Source organism: Panthera leo, chromosome B2, assembly GCF_018350215.1.
Source record: "Panthera leo isolate Ple1 chromosome B2, P.leo_Ple1_pat1.1, whole genome shotgun sequence".
Lineage (NCBI taxonomy): Eukaryota > Metazoa > Chordata > Mammalia > Carnivora > Felidae > Panthera > Panthera leo.
This window is the reverse complement of record NC_056683.1, coordinates 140,809,271-140,831,274: the sequence shown is the minus strand read 5'-3', so window position 1 is coordinate 140,831,274 and position 22,004 is coordinate 140,809,271. Positions and strand designations below refer to the sequence as shown.

Below are 22,004 nucleotides of genomic sequence, written 5' to 3'. Positions count from 1 at the left end.
CCGTTTTCTGTGCCCGATGCCAGAAGCATCCTCGCTGCTCCCTGATTCTATAAATGCTGAAAACACCTCCGGGGCTTCTGCGGAGTCAAGTCCTGCTTTGGTTTTGCCCCGGCTCGCCTGGGGCATTTTCCTCTCTTCCTCGTTTGCACGCTCTTTGCTTGACCCTCTCTGGTGACCAGCTCTTTAGTGAGAATCACGTCTCGTTATGCTTCCACCCAAGTCCCCCTGCCGCCCAGAAGCAGCGAAGAGACTGGGGACTTACACGTGCTAATTCTTAGCCTCGCCTCTGGGCCATTATTACCCTGATTTTACATACGGGCGCGGTCACTGGAGCTCAGAGAGGTTGACGGGCTTGTCTGAGGTCACAAAGCTGGCAGCTGACAGAAACAGAAATCGAGTCCTTACTAGACAGTCTCGTGGCACCTGGGCTGCTCCACGCCCCTGCCTGGGGCCTCTGCCGTCCACCGACTCACCCGCCCCTGCTCTTCACCATGTCCTCACCCTGACCTGGCTTCACCGTCCAGGAGCAGGAGAGGGAGACACCTCCACCGCCCGGAAGAGGAAGGAAGGGGGTGTGAGGTGTCGTTGTCACACAGCATCACAAACCACCAAGGTCCTCGGTGACACACGACGGCGATCTAGGCATCCCTGCTCCGCTGGCTCTAGGCTTGCCCACGTGACTCGCTTAGGCCAGCGGGCATCTGGCGAGAGTCCCACGTGATGGTTCTGGGGAGAACGCGTCTGTTCCCATCGATGTCTTGCACTTTTGCCATCGCCACGAGGAAAGGCTCCCTCGGAGCAGCTGCCGCCCCTTGAGCTGGGCCCAGAATGCACACACCTGGAGTGGAGTCATCCCTGAGCTCCGCAGGGAGAAGCTGAGGCTTCCAGCCACGCCCAGCCTAGAGCAGCGACTCCAGGCCAAGCGCGGACGCTGCGCGAGGCCAACTGAGGTGAGCAGAGCTGCCCAGCTGCCCTTGTAGACGCTTATGAGGTGGCACGAGGTTCTGGTTATCGGCGACGCGTGCGGTGGTGAAGATCCTCTGTGCTCGGTGAGCGCCTATGTTTTCGTGACTTGTATCGGTTTACCGCCTCTTTGACGCAAGAAGTGTTTTGGCCTTTGGGTGCTATTTTTAGAAGATCTTGTGGGCCAAGCACTTAACAGAGGACCTGGTAGAGAGCAGACACTTGGTAAATGCAGTCGTGATGATGATGGTTTGGTGACGTTGATGATGGTGGTGGTGTTGGTGGTGAGGATGATGGTGACGATGATGGTGATCATGGTGGTGGTGATGGTTTGGTGACGATGGTGATCATGGTGGTGGTGGTGGTTTGGTGACGATGATGGTGGTGGCGGTGGTGATGTGGTGATGGTAATTTTATCAGGCACTAATTAGAACCCTGGCTTCTCAGGGCCACTCCTGAGCTCCTGACTCCTCCACCGAAGGAGAACTTCCTTCTAGAGAGACCTTGGTGCTTCAGAAAGCCTCAGGCTTGCCACCCAGGTAGCAGCACCTCCTTCGTCTCAGGCCGATTCCACGGCAGCTGACCCAGGCCTGAGTGGCTCTAACGGCATTTACCTGCCCCTGTGTTTACCACACAGAAGATAACTCTTCAAAAAAAAAATTAATGATATTATTATGGAAAATAAACAATCTGAGGCATCACAGAGAAATGTGAATTAAAATGAGCTGTGTGATGGACTTTCCATCTTGTTGTTTCTGGAAGGAGGCCAAGACCTGGAAAATAATGAGGTGATAACAAGGAGAAAGAAAGGCTGTCATCCTTCTGCCACCTCCTAGGCCTTCTGGGGCAGGTTTAAGTCTCTCCTCTCTGTCCCCTGTGGGTTTCCTGGAGCCTTCTGCAGCTGAGGATAGTGCCGCTGTCACTAGAAGGGGGAGTGGGCCACCAAGAGGCACAGGTGAAAGCCAGATTCACATAGCCCGCAAGTGTGGTAGGTCCCCAGGGGAGAAAATGCTCAGGGATGTTCCATTCAAGTGGGAAAGATACTTTCCAAACAAATAAATGAAATGACTGCAGGTACTAACAAATGCTTTAAAGTAAAGAAGGCAAAAAAAAAAAAAAAAGAGAAAGAGAGAGAAAGAAAATGGTAAGAGAAACTTGAGGTGGGGAAAGGAGTGTTGGGGGTTGAATTATGTGTCACCCCAAAATTCAGATGTTGAAGCCCTAACCCCTTGTCCCCCAGAATGTGACCACATTTGGAGACTGGTCCATTAAAGAGGTGACTGCATTGAAATGAGTTCAGTAGGAAGGTCCCTAATCCAAAATGACTCTGTCCTTATAAAAAGGGGAAATTTGGACACAGACACACAGGGAAACATGACGTGAACGGGAGCTGGGCCATTTCCACGCCAAGGAGATAGGCCCGGAGCAGGCTTTCCTCCACAACCCTCAGAAGGGACCAGCCCTGCTGTCATCTTCACAGACCCCAGGACAGAACACGCAGAGTGAATTAGCTGAATTTCCAGGCTCTTTAGCAGGATTGCAGTTGTTTGCAACCTGTCAGTTACTGAAGGCCGTGCTTGAACTGGTAGAAACTCAGCCACTCCCTGCCCATCCCTGAAGTAGTTTCCTCGTCCCTCCCGGCCAGACTCCAGGCCTGTGGCTGCCTTGCTGGTGGTGGCTCGATAGGTCGGAACGAGCTGAAAGGACAGGAAGCTTCCAGAAGAGCTTTACCACGGATCCTCCAGCTCTGGAACCTCTTTCAATCCCAGCCTCAGCCTTTGCTTGCCGAAGGCAGTCCTTACTGCCCATGGGAACCAACGTGAGCCGCGTGTGGCCGCGGACCCAGGACATACTGTGTAACCAGCCTGCCATCTTGCCACTGGCAGCCTCTGCTGCCACCACTGGAGAAACAAGTTCTCAATTTCCTTTCATCTTTGTCCACCACTCCAGCCGTAGAGTAATAAGAAAATACTTTTGACAAGGGTCAAGCTTGTGGATGACACTTTTTTGGTATAATGCTTAGCCAGTTACTTTGCATAAAGCTGGAAAGCGATCGCTCTGTGCCATCTGGCTGTGCTGGTCCTCAGCATAGAATGCCATCAGTAAGCGATTTAGAGGGCAAGAACGATCCTTCTACTAGGGTATACATATCTGAGTCCTCACCTTATACTGTTAGATTATAAGCATGCATTCTCAATACTTCTCTTCAGTTTGACACAGAATAATGGCCAGGCTTTCAGGGCTGCTCCTGTTCTGCCTTTATAGCTCTGAGTCTGGCCTCTTTCAACACCCCTGGTCCCAGGAAGGCAAGCTCTTTCTGTTTTATTTCCTGCATCTTCAAGGTCATACCCTTGAGCTTTGGCAGAAAGTCCATAAGGATTCTGGGCAGCTGTGTCCGGAGGGCCTCAAACTTGCAGAACTCTGAGCCCATTCTCGTTTTTTCTGGGCACAGATCCCCATCTCCTATGACATCCCTGTGACTAAAATGGGGACACACAGGCTGGAGGCAACATGGAGCCCTCATCCAAGGGCTGAGCAACTAGTTGAACAGCTAAACCTAAAATGTGTCCCAGAAGCAGATGAGTGTTAGTTCAAAGGGCTGTCCAGGGGAGGGTCCCCGCTGCCCTTGGCACTTTCTTGTTCCGTATTTGTGTAACACATGGATTCAGACACGACCGGGGCATAGAAAACATATTATCCTAATAGTTAAGAATCTGGGCTGGCACTGTACTGCTGGGGTGAATGAAAGCCAACTCTCTTGCTAGCTAAATGTCCTGGGGCAGGTTATTTAACCTCTCTGTGCCTCAGTTTACTCAGCTATATAATGGGGATCATAGTAGTTTTGCCTTTAGAATTGCTGAGTGGTGGGGTGCCCGGGTGGCTCAGTTGGTTGAGCGTCCGACTTCGGCTCGGGTCATGATCGCGCAGTTTGTGAGTTCGAGCCCCGCGTCGGGCTCTGTGCTGACAGCTCGGAGCCTGGAGCCTGCTTCCGATTCTGTGTCTCCTCCTGTCTCTGCCCCTCCCAAGCTCATGTTCTATCTCTCTCTCTGTCTCTCAATAATAAGTAAACATTAAAACAATTAAAAAAAAAAGAAAAGAATTGTTAAGAGTGTTAAGAGTTGGGGCTTATGAAGCATCTAGAATTTACCATCTGGGTATTGGCTGCTGTTACCACAGCTATCCTGGTTGTAACAGGGGGGTGGGGCACTGGGGGACAGGAGGAGTAAATGCACCAGTGAGCAGAATAGCATCCAGAATATCTAAGTCATGATGATGGGTGAATTTAATGGTTAAGCTGATCGTTGCGCCCCCAGTGTCTCGAAGTGGTATGGGGAGGAAATGTTCAATAGCAAGTTAAACAGAGGTCAGCCACAGGGTGGGCTCCCCTCCCAAAAAAGCTTATGTAATTTCACTCTGTGCCCCTAGATATGGGTGATCGGAAGAGGGAGAGCATCAACCTTTGCCCTAGACAGACGGATCACACATGGACAGATTTGGGGTGCCCCCTGTAAAAAGAGTCCAGACAGGCAGGAACGTGTGCAGAGAGGGAGATGGTAATGCAGGAACTTGAAAGCATGCGAATCAAAGTGAGGCTCACCGCAGTGGCAGATAACGCGCTTGCCATAGAGACGGAACACAACAGCTTATTACTTGCTCACTAAGTGATGCTTCTAAGTGGGGAGCAGCCCTCCTCCAGCAGCGGGGTGGGTGCCTCCCTTCGTGCTGAAGGAACGTGGGGCCTGTGAGTGGAAGGTTTGTGAAAGCCAGGTCTGCAAATGACCACATGGCCTGCGCTCACGTTCATCCCAGGGCCACACCGACCTTCAAGAGAGGGTGGGAAGTGCAGTCTGGCCAATGAGGCCAGAAGAAGAGAACTCTGTCATCAGCCAGTGACCCCTGTCACTCTGCCCAGTGTGAAGAAGGTCCAAGAAACTAAGGATGTCAAGTCTGAGAAAACTTGGGAGAAAACAAGACGTGTCTTCAAACAATGGAAGGGTCTTCTCACGAAAGAGAGGATCATCTCTGTGTCACTCCAAAGGGTAGGAGTCAAATCTGTGGATGCACAGACCTAGGGAAGCAGGTGGGGTGAATCGACCATCCCAGTTTGCCCAGACTCTCCGGTTGTAGCCCTGAAAGTCCCACCTCCTGGGAAACCCTGAGGGGTTTCCAAGGACCAGGGCACTTGGTCATCCTAGTTAGGGCCAATTTTGGGTTGATACAGGTGTGTCTAATCCTAAGAGTTCTCTCGGGCAGCTCTCCTTCCCCCATCCCCATCCCCACTCATTCAGATAGGAGTTATAGTGCTGTTGACTTGAGTTCAATGTTAACGAACCAATAATATATATTAAATACTGTGTCTTTAAGCAGAAATACATGTACATCAAGGTTGTGGGGTTTTTTTAATTTCTAAATTTTTGTTTATTTATTTTTTTGTGTGTAAGAGAGAGAGAGAGAGAAATCGTGGGAGGGACAGAGAAGAGGAAGACACAGAATCTGATGCAGGCTCCAGGCTCCGAGCTGTCAGCACAGCGGCCGACATGGGGCTTGAACTCACGAACCGCGAAATCATGACCTGAGCCGAAGTTGGACGCTTAACCGACCGAGCCACCAGGCGCCCCAAGGTTGGGTGTTGATTGAGGAAAATGTTCTGACCAGTGGCTTTCGGAAACCTAACCCTGTATTTCCCCTAGCAGCAATGGTGCGGTATTTGCTAATTCAGTGATTGTGATGACATTATAGAATGTAATTACCAAAAAATAACAAGGCCGAATATCTACGCAATGGAATATTTTTTGGCCATAAAAAGAAATGAAGTACTAATACATGTTGTAATGTAGATGAACCTTGAAAACATTACGTTGAGTGAAAGAAGCCAGTCACAAAGACCACATACTATGTGATTCCGTTTTATGAAATGTCCAGAATAGGGGACTCTCTAGAGACAGAAAGATTAGTGGTTGCTCAGGGCGGGGGGAGGGAAGGGGGTTGGAGAGCAGAGGAGCAATAGCTAAAGGGCACAGGGTTTCTTTGCAAGTGATGAAAATGGTCTAAAATTGGCTTGCGATGGGTGCACACATCTATGAATAAACTAAAAAAACACTGAATTGTGCATTTAAAGGGGTGAGTTGTGTGGTATGTGAATTACAGCTCAATAAGCCTGACATCCCTCTGCTCTTCACAGGGGGGCTCAGCCACTGCCCCAGCATCGCTTGTGGGAGCAGCCCCCATGCCTCTCTCTCCGGCGCCACTCTCTCCAGAACACTAGGGGAGTGGGTTCTCTCCTCACAGGAGGAAGACTTCCCAGCAGAGGTGCTGGTGCAGGCCGGGTGCTCCAGGAGAGCACAGGTTCTCTTCTTTGCTTGTTGGAGCACAATTTAGAAGATCACCCCATGGACGTATCAGAGCAGGAAGCCAAGCAGCCCGTGGCAGTGATTCTAGATGACATAGCTGTACGTCTCTTCCGACCCGGAGAGCCTTGTATCAATCAGGAATGCTTTTGCCCACAAGTAACAAAGCACCTGACAAACAGTAGCTGAGCAATGAAGAGAGGTAATTATCTCACACAGCCAGGAGTCCGGAGATCTGCCGGCCCAGGATGGGCACAGGTGCTGGACGGCTTCCGCTCCCCCATCCTAGGCCTTCCACCTCGTGGTCATGAGACACCAGCAAGCCACGGCCATCACATCAGCACACAGAAGTGTTCTTTGGGGCAGAAAGGTGGCAGACGTGCACAACGGCATTTTCCTTACTTGACTTCGCCAGACTAGCTTGACATCAGGAGCCTCCAAAACCCCATCAGCCGGCTTGCCCTGTGTCTCATTGGCTGCAACTGGGTCACATGGCCGGTCTCCGAGCACCGTGGGATCACAGTGTTGTGCTTAGATCAAGCACGGTGGTGCCTTGGGAGGTTGACAAAATGGAACCCCTGTCTCTCTACCTCAACCAAATCCAACCGCTCCCAGCAAAGTGAGACGAGAGATGGGCAGTGGCTGCTAGGTGGGCCGTGACCGCCATGGGTGACGTAACGGGAGGCAGAGGAATATTGACGGTGTTCTCCTCCAGGTATACTATTTTGACATTTGGAGAACCACCAGAAGAGAGAGAGCGTTTCCTTGGTCCCAGGAGGTGAAGCATTATTGTGTGACTGGGTATCCATCTTGCGGCCACCTTCTGGCCTCTGTGTGCCCCTTGGCAACTCCTGATTCTCTGGGAGTGGAATGCGCTTTGAAACGCATGTGTTGGCATTGACGAGGCTGAATGATGGCTCATATCTGGAGATCTGATGCGTCTGTGATGAGCGGTCGGATGCCTTCCACATGTGTGTGCTTTCGCAGACACACACCCTAAATGTGCCCACCATGTCTTGTGAATACAGCAAAACAGCTGCAACCTTCGAAAAATTAATTGGTTTCTGGATCATTTGCATTTTTTATAGTTTGCCAACAAAAGATAGGGAGAGGGGAGGGAATTTATTAATGTTTGAAGAAATTCTCCAAAAGGGGAGGCAGCGAGCATTTTCAGCGAGACCCAGAGACGCTCATCTAAATACGACACCACGTTGCTTTCCTAGCCGCCTCCCGGGCCAGCCCCTCCGAGGGGACAATTGATATGCAGCTCTAAAAGTAGACAGCTGCTGTGGGCGCCAGAAACCGCCTGGGGCTCACATTATTTTAGTCGGGGTCTGCATTATGGTTTGGTAACGGCCATTTTCAGAAAACAACCAAGGCAATTTCAGGATTTGCTGTCACAATAGGCACACTAAAAATAAAGTCAGCATAAATAGATTAAGAAATTGACAGAATAACAAGGCATAAAGAATTAGAATGAGTGCACTCGCTCCAGATGACAACCCAGTGCCCGGAGCCCAGGGAGACGGGGGTGGGGGAGGAGTCTGAGCTGCTGACTCGGTGGTTTCTCCGCTGCCTGACTGCGCGGAGAGCTTTTCACGGGGACAGGGGGACAGCCGGCGCTTAATCTAATTCCACGTTCGTGGCGGCGGAGGCACTAAGCTGAGGGGGGGCAGCCACTTAAAAGTGGCTGACACCCCTTAAAAGACAGATTGGGAGTTTTCCGCAGCTGGCCCTCTGGTCCCAGAGGTGACTTTGGAGAAGGGGAGGGATGTGGTAAGAAGTGTTGGGGGGTGGGGGGGAGAAAAAATGTTTTTAATTCAGTTGTGATATTTGGAGAAAATAAATCTGTGGCAAACTAGCACGAGAGGAAAGAAGAGACAACTATGTGCTAGAAACGGACTGTGTCATCAGAGGTCAATACGTGCTAACTTTGGGGAGGTGGACTCTTCTGATCTAGCCGTTTCAGGCAGTCTTAATCAACTAGTCAGTGGCAGAGCTCTGGCTGGGGATTCTGCAATCCCTCCCCTCCCCCGCTCCCCAAACACACACATACCAGTGTGGCAGGAAGATGTCATCGCTTCTTTCCCACATCCCAAGCTGGGTGCCAGAGAGAAGCAGGCAGGGAGCCCGGGGAAACCCCAAATTCCTCATTGTCTTCACCCTTCACTGATTCTAAGCTGAATAGAATAAAGCGACAGACACTTTTTATCAGAACATCTTATGGCATTTGGGGGGGAACATCATTTCTCAACCAAGTTCCCTGGTGTTAACAGATGTTTGGCGGGGGGGAAAAAAAGGTGTTCTTAACGTAAGTTTAGGAAATTTCTGGGTGAATTTGCAGAAGGGCTTCTCAAAGCCCTTAATGTGATAAGGTGCTTTGTGGACCTTGCAGAAGGGATAGGATGGATGAGCTCCTCAAATGAATCTTACCATTAAAACTCACCCTTTTAAGAATTTCTTTTTGGTGGGCCACCTTGAGGGATGTCTCTGGATACTCACCACATGGTTTTCAGCCACCTGAATGTCCTGAAGGCAGTGCCTCCTCCTTGAGAGAGGTGGGAAAGTTAAGGACACGGCCCTCTGCACTCCTGCCTGGCCAGGGTCAGTTTACTTTGAAAAGGGTAACATTTTTATTGTGATTTTTTCCAGTTCGGGGTACCCATTCAGTTGTCTACAGGAGATGTGGATGAAAGACTGAGGACAATGGCAGGAGTTCTCCAGCTTGGGGAAGGAGGAGGGACCACAAGGTCAGTCTAGACCCTGCCTGCTGGTGGATGCCTCGCTTGTGCCCCTCCATGCTGTGCTAGTATTTTGGCAGACCTTCATTACAGGTCAATAAAAGTTACATAAATGAAATGGGGCTCCGCTGCAGAGACATTTAATCATTTCATTAAGCATACTATTGTGTCCAGGTGCTCTGCCAAGTGTAGACCTGGTTATGACTTCATCTAATTCCTAACTGCTGGGGAAATAAGCGAGCGATTCCTCTGAGGTTCCTCTCAGTACAGCCCTCCCCAGGCAGCTGCAAGAAGACAGGCGGCCAAGACGGGCTCTGCCGGAGGAGTTAACCTCCCGTGTTTTTGTAAGGCAGACAAGACTTCTAATCAATCTTTCTCTTGAAGGTTCTCTGGCCTGACTGGAATGAAGAGAAGACGAGGGGGGAGGTTGTGTGCTAGGGTGGAGGGTGAGAGGATGTGGGGGAAATCTGGGTCCTCCAGCTTGGCCAGGGCTTCAGAGCCTCTTGGGTACCCAGTACTATGTTCCAGAGGGGGGCGTGCACTCTTGGAAAATGTGGTGGGCCCCCCTCCCCGACCTCTGGGAGATCTGTGCATGCATCTGCAGCCAGCCCCACTAGGGCGAGGCTCAAGAAGCTTTGAGGCTGTAGAAGAGCCGTCAGTACTGCCTGTGGTGGGGACCCACCAGTGAGCAGCACTCGTGGAGTGAGAGAGGATCCTGTCTGGGCATCGTAGCAGCTGAGAATTTCAATACAGGACTATATGGTGAAAATCGAGATGCTCTCCAGAATAGACCCACACATAGATGGTCAGTTGATTTTCAGCAAAGGTGCAAAGGCATCTCAATGGGGGGAAAGGATGGTCTTTTCAATAAATGATGCTGGGACACCTGGATATCCATCTGCAAAACATGAACTTCCATCCAAACCTCACACCGTATACAAAGTTTATCTTAAAATGGACCACACACCTCAATGCGTATAGAAGAACACTGTAAAACTTGTAGCAGAAAACATAGGAAAAAGTTTTGTGACTTTGGTTTAGGCAAAGATTTCTTAGCTACAACACCAAATGCAGGACTCGCATAAGAGGGAATCAAGGTGATAAATTGGATTTCGTCAAGATGAAAAACTTTTTCTCTTCAAAAGAAAATAGAATGAAAAAGTCACACCAAGACTGGGAGAAAATATTTGAACAATACCTATCTGATAAAGGACTTATACCCAGATTGTATTTTTTTTTTAACTCTCAAAACTCCACAACAAAGAAAATAAACAACACAATTAAAAACTAGACAGAAGATCTGAACAGTTTACCAAATTGTCAGAAAACGCCAAAGAAGATACACAGGAAAGATGCTGAAAAAATTCATCACTAGGGAAATATAAATAAAAACCTTGATAAGATACCACTATACACCTACTGAAATGGCTAAATTAGGGGCACCTGGGTGGTTCAGTCGGTTGGGCTGATCCCAGGGTCCAGGGATCAAGCCCCATGTCAGGCTCTGCACTGACTGTGGAACCTGCTTGGGATTCTCTCCCTGTTCCTTCTTCCCCACTCACACTTACTCGAACTCTCATTCTCGCTCTCTCAAAAAAACAAAAAACAACAAAAAAAAACCCAAAACAAAAAGAATGGCTAATTTGAAAAGACTGACCATATCTAGTTCTGGTGAGGGTGCAGAACAATGGAATTGCAAATATAAGTCAGAAATAATTGGGTTACTTTCTAGAAAAAGTTATTCTGGAAGAGTGCAATATGACAAAATAATGGTTAATTTGATGTCAGGGACCTAGAGCTCAGTGTCCTGGGTCAACATACAGATTACTCCCTACCCCCTCCCATCTGGCACCTCTGTATCAGATATTTGGGGTAAAAAAAATGTTTGAAAAGTTTGGAAACATAAAGAATATCTCTAGGAAGAAAGGTGGGATTTCTCAGTGTATTTCTTTTTCTTTCTTTCTTTCTTTCTTTCTTTCTTTCTTTCCTTTTTTAGTATAATTTCTTTTTCTGTTATCCTCAACCAGAATGGAAAAAGTTAAATACAGACTCTTGATAAACTTCCAGACTTGTGCACGGAGACCTTAGGAAGATTGCCAAAAGTTGCAGAAAGTTGTTCATCAATACATATTATTTGCCAATATTTACCTACTCTTATTTAAAAAAAATCTTTTTTAACATTTATTCATTTTTGAGAGACAGAGAGAGACAGCACTAGCAGGGGAGGGGCATAGAGAGAGAGGGAGACACAGAATCGGAAGCAGTTTCCAGGCTCCAAGCTGTCAGCTCAGACCCTGATGTGGGGCTTGAACTCATGAACTGGGAGATCATAACCTGAGCTGAGGTCAGGTGCTTAACCAACTGAGCCACTCAGGCGCCCCCACCTACTTTTAGGCTAGGCGGTAGTATTTACCTCCTGCTAGAGAGGTTTTATAAATGATAATGCCATTGAGTTTCTGAAGGAAGGTATGAATAGCCAGATTTTAGAGATGATTCAACTGGCCTTCAGAAAAGTTAAGTAACTTGCCCAAGGTCACACAACTCCTAAGTGGCAGAGCCAGGATTGAAACTCAGGTTAGTCTGATATCAGTCCCTGTCTTTTCCCTTCCATTCACTGCTTCCACCAAGGGACTGGTCTCTTGGATATACATATATGGGTCCTCTTGGGGCATGTACTTGACTTACTTCCCTCCTATTTTGTCTTTCATCTTTTATGTAATGGTAAGAGATATGTGTTCACGGTTTGCTCTGTAATTTCTCTCTTTTTTTAATTTTTTCAAACTATACACAAGTACTATATTTATTTTTATTTACTTTAAATTTTTTTAATGTTTATTTTTGAGAGAGAGAGAGAGAGAGAGAGAGAGAGAGAGAGAATCTGAAGCAGGCTCCAGGCTCTGAGCTGTCAGCACAGAGCCCAATGTGGGCTTGAACTCACAGACTGCGGGATCATGACCTGAGCAGAAGCCGGACACTTAACCGACTGAGCCACCCAGGTGCCCCTATTTTTTTTAAGTTTATATATTTATTTTGAGGGAGACAGATACAGTGCAAGTGGGGGGGGGGGGGGCGCGCAGAGAGAGTGGGTGAGAGAGAGAGAATCCCAAGGAGGCTCCGCACTGCCAGTGCAGAGCCTGATGCAGGGCTGGAACCCACAAAGCCGTGAGATCATGCCCTGATCTGAAACCAAGAGTTAGATGCTGAACCGACTGAGCCACCCAAGCACCCCTGCTCTGTAATTTCTAATGGCTACAGCATCGGCCCCACCCACCCACCCCACTAGCAGTTTCCAAATACTTCCCAGGCAGGAATTACACATGCCATCTCTCTCTCTCCCCCTGCCTGTCTCTTCTTTAGCAGCTTGGCCTGTTTCACTAACCCTAAATAGAGAACTTAAAACCTAAACTCCCACAGCTCCAGTCCCCAGACAAGGAAAGAGGCCTAACTATGGAGTAAGGTCACCCCGGAAAACCTCTAGACCTTCTAGTAATGGGGGAAGGTTGTGCTTCAAAACTTCTCTGATCAGTTCTGAAAATGAGGTCATGTTTGACAAATAGCATTGTTCTGCGCGAGCGGCCGTCAACTCACCTGGCAGGAATAAAGACTTGGAACATGCCAGTGATTATTTTTAATTGGATGGGGCTCGTGGCTGTACCAAAAATCCATGTATTTCTGATGCTGCTGCGGCTGTGTTGTCTTGGCCCTGCCACTCCGGATGGCCGGATGTCCAAAGGGTGCTGGTGCCTGCAGAGAGGAGCCCCTAAGCCTGGGGCAGGGGTGGGGGGGTGGGGGGTGGTAGCAGATGCCCCCCCCCCAGGGCTCCTCCTACCTGCTGGGATGAGTCCGCTTTAGGCCAGCAGGGGCTGGGCTGGAGGGGTGGTGCTTAGGGGGCAAGGGGAGCCAGAGGCTGCCGGGTGCAGGAAGGTGCGGGGTGCACCGGGTGGAGGGACCCGCTTGCACTCACCAGCCTGGGGCTTGGAGGGTCTGACAGTTTGTAGAAAATGCAGATCCTTGCTGACGATCTGCCACTCTATGGGGGTACTGGACCCCATAGCAGGGGTGGCACTAATTCCATGCACCAAAGGGCCAAGCAGGAGGCGGTAAGACAGGGAGCCTTGGAATGCTCTTGTTTTTGGCTGCAATCACCATTGTGAGATATTAAAACTAAAACAACAGAATGTCACCTCTTGGACATCCATGGACAGCATGTCTGTCCTCCTTTGCTGGCAGCTGCCAAGGTCTTTAGGGAGATGGGGTTGTTGGGTTTTGTTGTTTGTTTTTGTGTTTTGTTGCATGGGAGGGGGTCATCTGGGAGCAAAGTAGATGAGGCAAGTTTCTATGGAGTCTTTACAATTCTTTTTTCTCTTTTAGAAATGATGCATTAAGGAAAGCAAAGTCACTGGGTACTCACACTGTTCCGGAGGCCTCCAGTATAGTTTCGAGGTTTTTCTCAAGAAAGACAAAGGCATGGCGTCCCTTGCTGTGTGGCAGTTTGCAGGCAGAGTGACCCCTCTGTCTGTGGGCCCGGAGGGGCCCCAGAGCCTGGAGAGCAGGGTCCCTCTCTGGGCAGCGTGGCTGGGGCGCAGTACCACGGCAGACCCGCCGGGGCCGCAGACAGCAAACGCTGGGCTGCGGTTTCGTGGCTGGGCCTGGGAAGTGCTCTGCGCATGGTGCTGTGTAAGCCGGCCGCCATCAGCGCAAGAGAAGGGTCTTTTGCAGATTTTGGGAAGCTGCTTCTGGACCACAGAACACCTTACCAGAAAGATAAGGGGGGATTCCCCGTGGCGTGTGGGGGTTTGCTGCAAGGCCTGTGAATTGTGCCAAGTTGAGACTCCTCTTGTCCTGAGAAGTCCCCGTTTCACATTCAATAGCATCAAAAAGAACTTAAAACACTGTATGGTAAGACCAATTACAGCTTCTAGTCTTTGTCCCGGGTGGGTCTTTAACCCCCCTCTGTAACTAACACATACATCTGAAGAAGAAATCTCAGAATTCAGATAGCCCCTAAATCCACCTGAGCCCGGTCCTCTGGAAAACACCCTTGACATCTACATTATGAGCCCGAGGAAGCTTTGCTTGTAGACTGGGTTGCATTCCCTACAAAGCCCTTGATTTTCACAGCCACCTAAGCTATTTCTCTCTCAAGGCATTGCCTTTGTGTAGAAATTTATCATATTTTTTTCCTCAGTCCAGAAGTGAATTATTTTTTTTTTAAATTGAAGAAATCCTTTAAGCTGTTTTGGACTTATTCAAGCATGTAAAAAGGGTATTTTCCATCCGTAGTTCAGATGCCTAGTATGTTCTCAGATAGCCCAAATAATTTGAATTTAAAACTTTGAATTGGGCCTCTTTATGTAACATCTTAAAAAGGTGCCATTTATGAAGAAAAATATGGTCATGAAATAAAGGATATGGGGAGTAAGTGATCCTGCTGGTTACAGTAATAGATGGGGACTCATAAATCTTAGTTTCTATTCTTGGCTCTGGAAAGAATTTATGTGTTCACTGCGTTTGGCACATGGAGGCAACAGGGAGATAGATTCAGGAGCTTGGATAAGAAGGAAATAGGATCTCCCTGTAAAAGTTAAACTATGAAATCCACACAGAAGAGACCAGAGCAGGGGGGCCTGGGTGGCTTAGTTGGTAGAGCATCTGACTCTTGGTCTCAGGATCGTGAGTTCAAGCCCCACATTGGGCGTGGAGCCTACTTAAAAAAGGAGAAGAGACCACAGCAAACGTGTGCACAACCACCTTAAAGAAGCATAACAGTGGGCTAGTCAGATGGGGGTCAGCTAGGATTGCACAGGGAGAGTGGCGAAAGCAGCTGCTGGCAGCTCGTATCCAAGTTCAGGAGGAGGAGCTGGGGGGCACAGGGGAGACTGAAGAGGTCACAGGATACCTCTGGATACCTCTGGGCTGAGCACTGCAGTATTCTGCATTGTGAGAATCAGTAGAGTATCCCTGGCTGACTGGGTTTCAAACCCCTGCTCTGCCATTTCCCAGCTGTGTGATCTTGAGTCTCTCTGAGTCACAATAGCTTTACCTGGGAAAATGGAGATAACTATAATTACCCTACAGAGTTGAAGAAGGATAAAATGATAAAATGTATATCAATCACTTAGCAGGGTGGTGGTGGTGACTGGGGTGGTGATGATGGTGGTAGTGAGAAAGGTGGTGGTAGTCATAATAATGGTGGAAGTGATTATGTTGGTGGTGACCATAGTAACGGTGGAAGTGATTATGGTGATGGTGATGGTGGTCATAATAATGGTGGAAGTGATTATGGGGGTGGTGGCCATAGTAATGGTGGAAGCGATTATGGTGATGGTGATAGTGGTCATAATAATGGTCAAAGTGATTATGGTGGTCGTGGTGGGCCTATCCTTGATGCAGAGTTGGATAGGTCTGGTTGGCAAAATCTCATGCCATGATCAATGCCCACTCTCCAAAGACGCCAGGAACACACAGGTAGTTGAACAAAGTTGGGTTTCTTGCTACTCGTTGCCTCCAGGGAGACTGCACGCTATGGGGAATCTTGGGGTACCTTGGTAAGGAGGTGGTGGAGGGACCACTTTATAGGATTTCAGCTCGCACTAGGTGATGTTGGAGGCTGTCGCTTTGGATGGGGTATCAGAACGTTGAAATTGGGTAGGACTGGGCATCACTAATTTTATCTAGGAGGTGGATGAATGAGTGAGGCTGGGGCTGTAATTGGCAAAGTGGCTGTCATTCACACCAGGTGGGAAGGAGGCACAGGCGGTCATTTTGTGGTTTAAACAGTATGCTTGGGTTTTTTTTGTCTGTGTTCAGACATGATTACAGGAGTGGCCTTGTTTTTGTCTCTCCCCATCCCGGTCACAGGGTGACCTTGTTCGATGTTGGTGTTCAGTGAAATTGTGTTTGTTCAACAAAAGAACACCATGGCCTAGCTGTGAGTACCAGGCCGGCTCCCAGCTGACAGCTGCCAGGGCCTGCTTTTTTGTTTCTCACCATCGAGCCCCAGAATCCTTGCTCCGGTTCATTGCTCACCAAGTACCTCTTTGATTATAATTGGGCTTCCCACATAGGGGGCCTGCAGGGGACAATTGTGGGCATACAGATCTGAGTATTTCAGATCCCCATGGTGGTATTAATGTTGGATCATATGAAATTGCCACTCCTGTAGTACGAAAGCATTTGAATATTGGCAATGTCACATAGTTGAGCCTGTTTCTCACTGTAGATTAATAAATTGTCATTCTGGAGCCCATAACAGTCTCCCGTGAGCCCCTTGTGAGAGGAAGGACTTTGTCTCTGGGTGTGAATGCTTTGGGACTTCTGATCCTTTAAGATAGACAGTTTAACTTTCAACCACACTGAAAATTATCAAGGTCATAGGAGGCTCTTGAGAGAAGACCAGATTTTTGCCCATGGCACCTTCTTTAATTTATCCAAGGGAACTTCCTCCCTATAAACTTCCACCACGTCAATCAATTAATTCACCAACTTGCAAAATGACTGAATTATGACTTTTCTTGGGCTTAGAGGCTGCCCACTCTTCCCACGTGGAAGGGATCGGGTCAGTGGTGGGGGGCTATGAAGGGAAAACCAAGGAGAAAAGTCCAGATGCAACTACCTCGGGTGGCGGTGAGAAGAAACATGGAACTTGAAAGTGACTGGGGTCTAGACAAGGAAACCACCCGAGGCAACATATACGGCCCAGGTGCAAGCCACATGCCTGGCATCACAGGCTCCTGTTCCATGTCCCCAAGGCTCATTGTGACCTCAGTAAAATTCCAGGGGTGATTGCTGCTTTGAGACTTTTACCTGGCAGGAGTCTTGGAGCACCTGAATGGGTTAACAAATGCAGGCATAAAAGGCCTCCTGTGCTTTGGATGGTGCTGTAAGAGCACTTGCTGAGGCCAAGGAAGGAAAGCAAGGTCGCTGAGTTTTTCCAGCACTCTGCTAGGCCGGGCCGTCCCCGTGGGTTCGGGCACTCCTGGCCAGAACCTGTTGTCCCCAAGAATGCAAGAGCACCTGCCTGGAAGACAACGTGCCTTTCTGAGCCCAAGTTTGGGGAGGAGGCACACTTTTGCCTCTGTGGCTGCTATCCCTAATTACCATATCCATGGTGGCTTAAAATAACAGAAATGTATTCTCTCATGGTTTGGAGGCCAGAAGTCTGAAATCAAGGTTGGGGACTGGGGGCAGGAATCTGTTCATCCCTCTCCTAATTTATGGTGTCTGCTGACAATCCCTGGTGTTCCGTGGCTTGTCCCCACATCACTCCGCCTCTGTCTCCTCTGTTCTTCATCTCCTGTCTTGTCTCAGACCTACCTCGGCCTCTCTCCCATAGGGACACCTGTCTTTGGGTTTAGGACCCACCCAGATAATTCAGGATAATCTTCTCAAGATCCTTAATTATATATGCAAAGACCCTTTTTTCCCCAAATAAGATCACATTCACAGGGCCCAGAGATTAGGACGTGGACATCTATCTTTTGGGGTATCACCATTCAGGGCACCACAGGGAGTCTGGCTCTGCTTGAAGATGCCCCCTGCACTGGCCCTTCATTAGGGCCCGATGAACGTCTCTCAACTGGGCCGGTGCTTCATAGACACGAAAGCCCCCTTCGGTGGCAGGTGTCTTGGTCCCCATCCTGCCTCGGAAGCGGTGCCTCTCAGCGTGGCAAGGCCATTCATCATCTCTACTTAGCCTCATCGCAGGCTTCCCATGGTCTCCTTTCTTAACTTGGCTGCCTGCCTTCCTCCCCTCCCACCCTCTTCCAGTATTTACTCCAGCTGGGGCCTGATGCAGGTGCTGGGGGTCCCAGAATGGAGGGACCCAGACCAGCTCTCGAGGACCCACAGTCTAGAGAGGCAGACAAACAGACCCTCTCCCCTCCCCCAGGGTTGGGGCATTGGCCCCCCTTCTGTGCCTTCTGTAGCACAGCTCACGGGTGAGGAGACCCCCACAGCATGCCAGGTGCCCTGGCCTGTCATCCTGACACAGATACGTACTAAGGATGCTCTGCGTCCTTGGAAACGGCTCCTAATCCCCCAGCAGTGACTAAGCACCTTTCAGTCACTGCTCCAGCCATTAATTTAAGCGCCGCGTGGCCTGGATGTCCTGTTCTCCTGGAGCGCCAAGGCTGTCCACACAGCCATTGATTTAAGAGACAATATCACTTGCTTCCAAGTTTATGAGGCAATAAACAGGCCCCGCATATTGATGAACGCCGAGGTGTTTGCTCAGCACATTTGCTGTGCACATTTATTACGAGGCTGTGCTTTAAAGCAAATGAAACTGCACTATTTTCTTTCCCTTTGGTGGGGCTGTTCCCCTCCCCCCAACAGTTGTCTTAATCTAGTGGATCCCCCGTCCCTCTTCCCCCAGTGCAGGGATGCAGGCTAGCGGAGACATGCACTTGGATCGCTCAAGACTCGCCACCCCCGTTCCCTGGGGTCCTGGGGAGCCTCTTGGGGCCCTGACACACTGTCGGGAGGGTCTGGGAAGAAGAGGGGAAATAAGGGTTGTCAGTTTTCTGAGGGCCCCACCCGTGAGGCCTTGCCTCATCCTCCCGGGAGAAGAACACACACGATAATAATAGAACCTAGCAACCCGCCAGCAGCCATTCCCCGCGTGGCATAACACACCAAATAAAATTCCTTTTCATCTTGAGAAGCTGAGACGCTACAAGGCTGGGCTGCTAGTCCATAAAGATGAATCTTCAGAGCATTTACTAGCTGGAATGCCCCGTGAATCCAAACCGGTTTATGTATAAAATATTAGGAAGGTTCGAGGAGGTGGCGAGGCCGCGTGGGGAGCAGGCAGGAGAGATTGATTGCAAACTTTGTGCCAACCGAGCAGTTCCGTGCATGCCAAACGGCGAGAACAACACTTGAAAAATGTATTAGATTATCCAGAACACAACACTGATTTATAGGCACAGTAATCCCCGTCTTGCCATCCGTTTCTGTAATGGAGAGAGATTAGGGTGATGGTGGCGGTCTGTTGGGATTTTCTAGCTCAGTCCCCACCCCGGCAGCCCCAAACCCACAATGGATCACCTGGTAAAATCAAGGGTTAGCACTTTTAACCACACGTTCTGATGGGGAGGGTTTTGAGATTTGGAGCGTTTCTGAGTTTGGAATGAGAATTGCCTGGATGAGGAATTCGTTTTTAAAAATCTCATAATACCGATGGCTTAAAAATCACAAAGAGTTTCTTAATGAGCGAGAGGAGGCAAATTCTCCAGGAGCTCTTAGGCTGTTCACGACATGAGACATATGTTTGGAGTGGCTGGGTGGCTCACCTCCAGAGGGACCTCACGTGGTGGCCTCTGATGGTCCCACCTAGATGTAACTATGGCCCCGAGCACATAGCGTTTGGGGCCACCTGAGTCAGGAAGGACAAGAGCAGAGCTTGCCTTGAGAACGTCACATGCACCCTCACCTCTGTCCCCAGCTATCTGTCTATTCATTGGCATTAGCCAATGCCCAGGATGTGTAATTCGTGATGCTAGGCACAGGGGGGATGCTGAATGTGGGGCACCCCTCTGGTATCTACTAAGGGCTTTGTGAGACATTTGAGGAAGCAAATCGGGGATCCTGCCCTCCAGAGCCTTATAATCCCAGCTGGAAGGGGGGCACAGGAGCCAGATGCATGAATACATCTAGAGCAAGTACACAAACCAAGTAAGAACAGGTATCTTGTCAAGTCAGGGGTACGGAAGAATGACCGAGGACTCCTGGGGAGGGGTGAGGTGTGCTCAAAGGGACTTTTCTCTGTGCAAAGGGCTTCAGGGGAGTGCTGGAGAGGGGAAGTTGTCTGGATAGACAGGGTCCATCCACAGGACCTGCTCACCAATACTTTTGCCTCTCCGGAAGGCTTGGGACCCCTGGAAGTTCTCTTCCAAAAGCCCTCAGTTCTAAGGAAATGGCATTGCCAAGTTTATTGCTTCAGGAAAGAGTTCAAAGAACTCTCATCTTTTCTTCCATCTCTTGCACATGCCCAAGGCCAAGGCTGTTCAAGGACTCCTTGGCAGCTGTAGAAACCCCAGCAAAGTTCCCTGTGCCCACGCAGGGTGGGAGAGTCTGCCTTTCTGCACCATCCACTTCATCAACAGATGGAGCTCTCAGGCCTGGGAGGAGGGGAGCGCTAATCCCACCATCCTGCAGGACTACCAGCTGCCATAGCTGTGCGGGTGAGAGAGCCTGCGGAACGACTGGCATCACCGCCGTCATTAGTACATAGCCATGAGTAGTGCCATTACCACCATCACCACCATCACCCGTCGCGATGTAGCCTTAAAGGCGCCTGTGGGCCAAGCCCTTTGCTGTAGGCTTTACACGTATCTAGGTTAACCCTCACAACAACCCAAGTGACGAAAGGACCACTGTGATCTCATTTTAATAGGCGAGGACACTGAAGATTAAAGAGATAACCCATATAAGAAGTGACAGAGCAAGAATTCAAGTGCAGCCTGACTCCAAAGACTGAGCTCACCATATGCCAAACTGCCTTCCCTCCTGGGTTAGGGCCTCCGGTTGCTAGTAGTTTCTTGAAGGCCTGACCTGGGAAGATTGAAACGATCAATCACTTTAGGCCATGGGCAAGCTGCAAATGTAGCAAGAATGGAGATATGATGGCTACATCCATTTGTTCTTTGTCTCATTCATTCATTCATTCATTCACCACTGATCTGGGTGGAGAAGGCATGAGGAGGCACACGTGCCTCCCTGGAGGAGCTCATCCACAGCCCTTCAGGAGCCGAGTATGGATGGCCGTGTCCCTGCCTTGGCCTGGGAGGAACATGAAGGCCCCCAGGGATGTGTCTTCACTCTGCTCTGAGAGCCTCGGTGGGAGCAGGTGGCGGGAAGTCTGAGCATCCTTCCCCGACGCCCCCTTTCTCTTTTCTTCCCCCTACCAACCTGAATGTTACCAACACTGTTTAAAAAACTACCTGCACAAGACAAAACTCTAATCCATCTTGCCTAAGACATTTTCCCTTAGATTTAAAACCCTGTGTAATTTAAGAGATATGTAATGCATGTGTCTGCATTTAAACCATCAAAGTGCTTTTAAAAGAGCTATTTGAAATCTTTGGAGCTTTATGAACCTTTAAAGTTCTTTCTTTGAAACATGGGAAATCACACACTGCCAAGGATAAAGATAGTCAAATACCAAAGGCTAGGGGTGGGTTTGAGATTCTAAATCCATGACATTTCACTTTACAAAACTGAATTTCTCATCTTTAACATCCACTTCCAATTAGGACCGCAGGCTGACATGGAATTCTCACACCTCTGCGTGCCCCTCCACCCCGAGCATCATTACTCAGCCTGCACCAAGTGGGTCTAGGGCATGGCGCCCGTCAGCAGGAGGTCTGGGACGTGACTGTCACAGGGGGTACCAAAGCGCCAAAGAGAGGGCACAAGCCTGTGGACCCAGCGCCGCCCAATTTCCAGCCAGGGCGACAAGGTTGGGCCGGCAGGGGTGGGCGGTGCTGGTTGGAAACGCGCATTCTCCCAGTGGTTGAGTGATTGGTCCCGGGCGGCTCCGAATCTGTGCGTGACCCGAAGTATCCCCGACACACACGTACCCAGGTGGTGCCTGGGCTCCCCGAGCCGTGGGGAACCCGGATCGGAGACGGTGTGGGTCCTGCGGCCCAGTCCCTGTGGAGCTGAGCGCTCTGGAGGAGGAAAGGGAGGCGCCAGACAGCCGGGCCGTCGTTGACCTTGGCGCGGAGGCGCTCGCGGCCAGCCTCAGGGCCTTGGCTCTAGGGGGCGCTGTACCCGGAGCCGCGCTCCTGGGGGGTCTTTTGTCGCCTGAGAGAGCAGCAAGTGCTTCGCTGGCCGGTGGAGGTTTGGGTGGTTTAGGGCCGCCGAACCGTCCACGCTGTCGCGGGCAGAGGTCGGAGTCCTGCGTGGGCCCCAGGGAGGGCGCCCTCGAGGGGATGAGTCCGTCTGC

At 49.8% G+C, this 22,004-nt stretch overlaps 1 long non-coding RNA gene across 2 annotated transcripts; it reads left to right on the top strand.

Moving 5' to 3' along the window:
• The first annotated feature begins 394 nt into the window (after positions 1 to 394).
• LOC122220527 lies at positions 395 to 20,658 on the top strand. Of its 2 annotated transcripts, XR_006202919.1 has the most exons (4): positions 395 to 950; positions 8,964 to 9,061; positions 13,424 to 13,951; positions 20,451 to 20,658. It is a non-coding gene; the product is annotated as an uncharacterized LOC122220527 (long non-coding RNA). The 2 variants fall into 2 exon arrangements; XR_006202918.1 differs by lacking the exon at positions 20,451 to 20,658 and having other exon boundaries at positions 397 to 950; positions 13,424 to 13,961.
• Positions 20,659 to 22,004: the final 1,346 nt, after the last annotated feature.